The sequence below is a fragment of the Bubalus kerabau genome, chromosome 7 (assembly GCF_029407905.1).
Source record: "Bubalus kerabau isolate K-KA32 ecotype Philippines breed swamp buffalo chromosome 7, PCC_UOA_SB_1v2, whole genome shotgun sequence".
Classification (NCBI taxonomy): domain Eukaryota; kingdom Metazoa; phylum Chordata; class Mammalia; order Artiodactyla; family Bovidae; genus Bubalus; species Bubalus kerabau.
This window is the reverse complement of record NC_073630.1, coordinates 80,930,132-80,936,281: the sequence shown is the minus strand read 5'-3', so window position 1 is coordinate 80,936,281 and position 6,150 is coordinate 80,930,132.

Below are 6,150 nucleotides of genomic sequence, written 5' to 3'. Positions count from 1 at the left end.
TTCTGATGCAGTTAAAGCTTAAAGAGCTGCTGACGCCATGTGAAAAGATGATCAGGAGTTTAATTTAAAATGTCTTAAGTTAAATTGCTACTTTCATTTTATACCTGATTTAAAGTCAATCTTCAGACACAGCACTTTGTGGCTGTCAAAAATATTTTCCTGTCAGGATTATGATGGAGGGGGGACAGAATTAGTAGCAAAGTGCATACAACATTTTAACATTACAAGGAAGAGCTCAGAAATAGGTACTTACTAAAAGGTTAAAACAAGAGAGAGGGAAAGATAACGGAAAAGACAAAAATACATGTGAAACCTTTCTCAACTTCTTAAGAAAATGCTATTGATTTTCATAGCTCATCGAGAACTCTTCCATAAAAAAAAATGGTATTTGATTTAGCTAAGTTTCAGTAGCGGAGGACATTTCTAATATTACTCTAATAATAATAGGTACCATTTATTAAATGCTCACTCTATCAGGTCCTTTTCTGCTCATTTCCTATTTCTCACCCCAAACCAGCAATGCAGATTTTATTACCTTTACTTCACAAAGAGAGATGATATAGCTATAAAGTTGTAGATCTGAGACTGTATTCAAGTGTCTCTCTTTCCAAAGACCATTTCTAAGCAGTTCATAATCAGGAACACTGTCCAGGTACGCCCATCTAAGGAGTATAGTATAGTTTCTGCAGAAAAAGTCAGGTTTTGCCAACGAGCTGGAGAAGATCAGTGCTACAGCACTCATTTCATAGTGGTCACCCTAAGTCAGAAATTAAACTAACCATGCTGCTGCTGCTGCTAAGTTGCTTCAGTCATGTCCGACTCTGTGCAACCCCATAGAAGGCAGCACACCAGACTCCTCTGTCCCTGGGATTCTCCAGGCAAGAATACTGGAATGGGTTGCCATTTCCTTCTCCAATGCATGAAAGTGAAAAGTGAAAGTGAAGTCCCTCAGCCGTGTCTGACTCTTAGCAATCCCATGGACTATAGCCTACCAGGCTTTTTTGTCCATGGGATTTTCCAGGCAACAGTACTGGACTGTGTTGCCATTTCCTTCTCCAAAACTAGCCATGAAATATGTTCAAATATATGTATGGAATTTATAAATATCTCTATAAGGTTAGGGCTTCCCTCATAGCTCAGTTGGTAAAGTATCTGCCTGCAATGCAGGAGACTAGGTTCAATTCCTGGGTCAAGAAGATCCCCTGGAGAAGGAAATGGGAACCCACTCCAGCATTCTTGCCTGGAGAATCCCATGGACAGAGGAGCCTGGCAGGCTACAGTCCATGGGGTCTCAAGAGTAGGACACAACTTAGTGACTAAAGAGAGAGAGAGAGAGAAAGTTTTCCAATAGATGTCAAAGTGCCATTCGGAAGTATTACAGGTCATCTTTAAACTTCAGCATCTATTAAAAGTAATCTCTATGTGGGGTTTCTGTTACTCATCAAGCATATGACCACTCACAAACAGAACTACAGTGTATAATTACCCCAAGGATGTTTTTCACTGAAAATGGCCTGTTTAGATAGTGATTAACAGACTAAGAGTGTAGTGAATCGTCTTGATATCACTTCAGAAAAGTGATTTCCTCCCTAATAATTCCCAAGATACATAAATATTCAATTAGGGTCTTTGAAATCTCAATTTAATTGGGCATTCATCCTCTACCAAACTTCAAACTTGGCCCAGACTAAAAAGGTGTTTGATTCATTCTTACTATACAGGAAAAAAAAAAATCCAGTAACTCTTAAGTTTTCAAGTGCAAGTGTAAAATACAGCCAAGATTATCTTTTATATGAAATTTTCAAATTTAATCACATTTTAAGGTATGCTATAAAGCAATGAGATAATACATAATTGTAAATTTCAGTCACATAGTCACATGGGGAATTGATTAAAGTTTCCTGGGCCCCTCATGAGACCTAGAAAATAATAATAATGACAGTAGCAAGTAGTTATAATTGTGCCTATAACTGCTTCAAACACTTTGCATATATTTTCCCATTAAATTTTAAGAATGGGAAAAACCTATGAATTAGGAACAGTTGTTATACCCACAAAAACATACCAGGAAATTAAGGCATAGAGAGAGAGAGCCAATATCTTGGCAAAAATAAAATAATTTATCAAACCTCGGCAAACACATCACAGAGTTCCTTCTCATCACCACCAAGCTGTTCTGCCTGTCCAGACAGCAGAATATCAAGAATTGGGGCCTAGATTTTAAATTTTCCCAGTAGCTCCTTTGCTACTATCAGCACGTCATGCTGGAGACCCATAGCCTTAATGTTTCCATTCCACTAACTGGGGACCAAAGAAACTAGAAAGAAGCTCTCTACACTGGGAAGGGAAAAGTGAAAATGTCAAATAATTAATAAAATACCCGTCTGGCCTGTGTGTTTTTAAAACTTGAACAATTTGTTTTCTCATCCTAGATGACTCTTTATATGGTCCAGTGAGGTGAACTTTGGAATACAAGGAGGCAGATCTTGAAAAGTCAACTGCACTGGTTCTCAAATTCTCTGGTTCCAGGACCCTTTTACACACTTAAAATTGGTGACCTAAAGCAACTGTTGATTATATTGGTTACAACCATCAATATTTAAATACTAATAGTTAAGCTCATAAAATTTTAAAACTCAAGAATACACCAGCATGCCATATGCCATCAAAGTAATGATGCCATCACATATTGTATACCTTCTGGAAAACTCTACCATAAACTTGTTAAAGTATGAGATTTAAAGGTTTAAAAAAACAATCTTAGCATTTTTGTGAAAATGTTTTCTTCTTAGAGTACCCCTGAAAGGGTCCCACAAACCCACAGATTTCTCCAGAATAAAGTTTGAAAAGAGAAGTTTGTCTGCTCTACAAAATAACTGACACAGAAGTTTACCAGAAAGAAATATTCAGTTGGATGAATCATATCTCCATCTCAGAGATAATGTTCACAATAACTATGATTACCACCAACAGTATTCCATTTAAGTTCTTGAATATGGACCAAATGCTAACAACTTCTAATGTGTATATGTAATCACTCCTGAAGAAATTCGTTAATATTTAACTAAATTCTTGTTTTAAATGTCAACAAGACATTAGTAAGACATAAAATTATTAAGATCTATAGAATCTGTTAGGATTTCCCTGTAGCTCAAAGGGTAAAGAATCTGCCTGAAATGCAGGAGACAATCCCTGGGTCGGGAAGATCCTCTGGAAAAGGGTATGGCAAGCCACTCCAGTATTCTTGCCTGGAGAATCCCATGGACAGCGGAGCCTGACGGGGTACAGTCTGTGGGGTTGCAAAGAGTCAGACATGACTGAGTGACTAACACACATAGAATCTGTTATTATCAAATACAGAAAGGACTCTTCCTTTCACCCACTCTCTAAAAACAGATGGAGAATTTCAATGAACTCAGAGTAGAACAGCTAAGTCTTTTATATATATTTGTATTTGTGAGCTCATGGGCACACTTAACAATTCTAAGAAAAAAATGACACCTGGTTACTTTATGCAGTAGAAAAGTTAATTTCAGTGGGCCACGTAGACTCAGACCAGGGTACTGACATGAAAGAATTTGGGGGACAGTGTGCACATCTTTGGGCTCATAAATGCTATTCACAGACACGCTTGTACTACTGTTTCACACTGGCTAATAAACATCAATATCAAAATCATAATCAATGAAAAATCTGAGTTTTTCTCCCACTGATCAGCAAATCCCTAATAACACACACTCAAAGATAAGAAAGGAAGCATGTCAGGAAGCTCTTACTCATATTTTAAAGTTTTTGTTTATATTTTATTATAAAATAGGATAGTCTAGTAGGAAATTCATTTGCATAAAAGAAAAAGACATAAATGCAATAGTGATCAAAGCACAAACATGTCCTTGAAGGCAAACAAATGCTAAATTACAATACAGCCTCTGTCTTTAGGGTTCCTCCCTATGTGAACAAGAGTATATTTTGAATGCTATGCAAATCTAAGAAATCAAAGGGAAAATAGTCATTTGCAAAACTTAAGGAAAGATATTCTCCCTCTAATTCCAAATGCTATAGCCATTCACACCATGCCAAACTAAAGCTGCATAGCATTTCTCAAAATTATTTTGTTTTTAAGTACACAAGCAGTTTTCCTTGCTGATTTCTGGGCAAAAAATGCCCCACTTCTAACAGTAACTATCACTCCTAACTTGGCAGCTCTTTTCAAAGAGAGTTTCATCCAGCAGTTAAAGTTGTCCAAAGGAAATCTGAAAAAACATTTCAGTTTAGCATAATATTATTTGACTGACTTCAATTCTTTCGATTTGATAACTTTTTTTTTAATCTGCTATTTAGGATTAACTTCACTAGAGCTCAGCAAGAAATCAAAAGGAAAACAAGTCCATAAAAAATTTGTCTTTCCTAATTACTAGAAACAATGCCAGCCACAGTGGCTGGAGCCAGTAAGTCTCATACTCACTATTATTCCCTGTGCAAAGGAATGTTTAAAATCTCCAAAATGAAACAAAATAAAATCTCCAAAATGCAAGAAGATCATCATTAATAAACTCATTCCTAAAAGACCTTCCATTCATATTTTCATGGAGGGCTCCCAATCTGAAGGATAATTACACCAAGCAACTTAAAATGAGACATCAAAAGCATTTATCCGTCAAGCAAATCACATGCTGGCTTATCACTCTTTAGGCCATGGATGCCTAGAGCAACCTAATGTATCTATCTAAAATTTTTAAATAGTTCACATAAACCTTCATAGTAATCATTCCTCCTACCCTGAGTTTACGGAAATAGTCTCATCAACCATGCACACCAACAGAGCAGGTTACTGAACACTTAGTTATGAAGAAGTGCTAGGGAATGGCATTCAGGCTCTTGTGACACATTCACCTTCAGCTAAAGACAGCACAATACCCTGACAGACACAGTTCTAATGACATCAGGACCTGTGGAATGTATGACTGCTAGGAAACACATGCTGCTAGGAAACAAAGAACAGATCTGATCAAATCTTCTAACACAGGACCTGGAATCACTGTGAATAGATCTAAAATAAGAGGACAAGTACTCTTTAATCTTCAGAAATACTTGCAAGGGCAAAGGCTTTAACACATACCCTCTAGAAAGGAAAGAAATGTAAGAAGCTAGAATCGCATGGATGAAATCACAATTTCCTAAGTTTTCCACTAGCCCTATCCCATACAAATATAACTTAATCAAAATCAGGCATCAATGATGCAGTATTCCTTTTTTGGTGAGGGAACTGAGGGGTAATCTAAGCTTTTCCAAGATGCCAGTATCTTAAAATTGAAAGAAATGTGAAAATGATGGTACCCAGAATCAAAGTACCCTTTTACATTTACAGTGCTATACTTTCTTTCAACAAAACAATGGGCAACAAACATGAAAGCAGTCAGGGCTAATCTACAACAAAGAATTTCATGTCTCTGATTATTGAAACTGAAAAGTAATTAGCTTTCCAACTTTTTAAAACTGTCTTTGTACACTTTTAACCCTTGGCAACAACAATAACAACAACAAAAGATTGGGTGAAACAAAGGTGAGATATTTCACTACAAATATTCTAACTCCTAGACAAATATCTGGGAATCTCTTGTGGTGATTCTATAAAAGAACTGACAATTCTATCTATAATCCATATATAGACAAATTGAATGCTGGAACTCTAGGTCATTTAGTACCATTACAGATTGAAAAATATACCAGGGAAATCTAGCTAAATTCTGTTTAATCTCAGGGAAACAAAGTACATTCTCCAAATGAAAAATTACAGAAGAACTATTTCTCTGTAGACTCTACAGTGACATCTTTTAACTAGTGTTGATAGCCCATATGACACTAAATTAGCAGACTGCCTATTTACTTCAAAGCAAAACACAGAAGGCAATTTTTCCTTCCAGCCAGAGTCTGTGTATCTCCTCATTTCCCCAGCAGCTGGCTGAAAGGATGTAAAATCGGAGGTCCAAGAAGGCTTATACTTCCTAATGAGTAATCCACCCAAGAAAGTAAACACAACAGACATCACCAGGTCGGGCTCCGAAGGAGACTGGCAGGGCTGCTTACACCGTTGTTTACAATGTGCTCTAACTACCGCAGGCAGGATCACACACAGGCACAGGGAGGAGA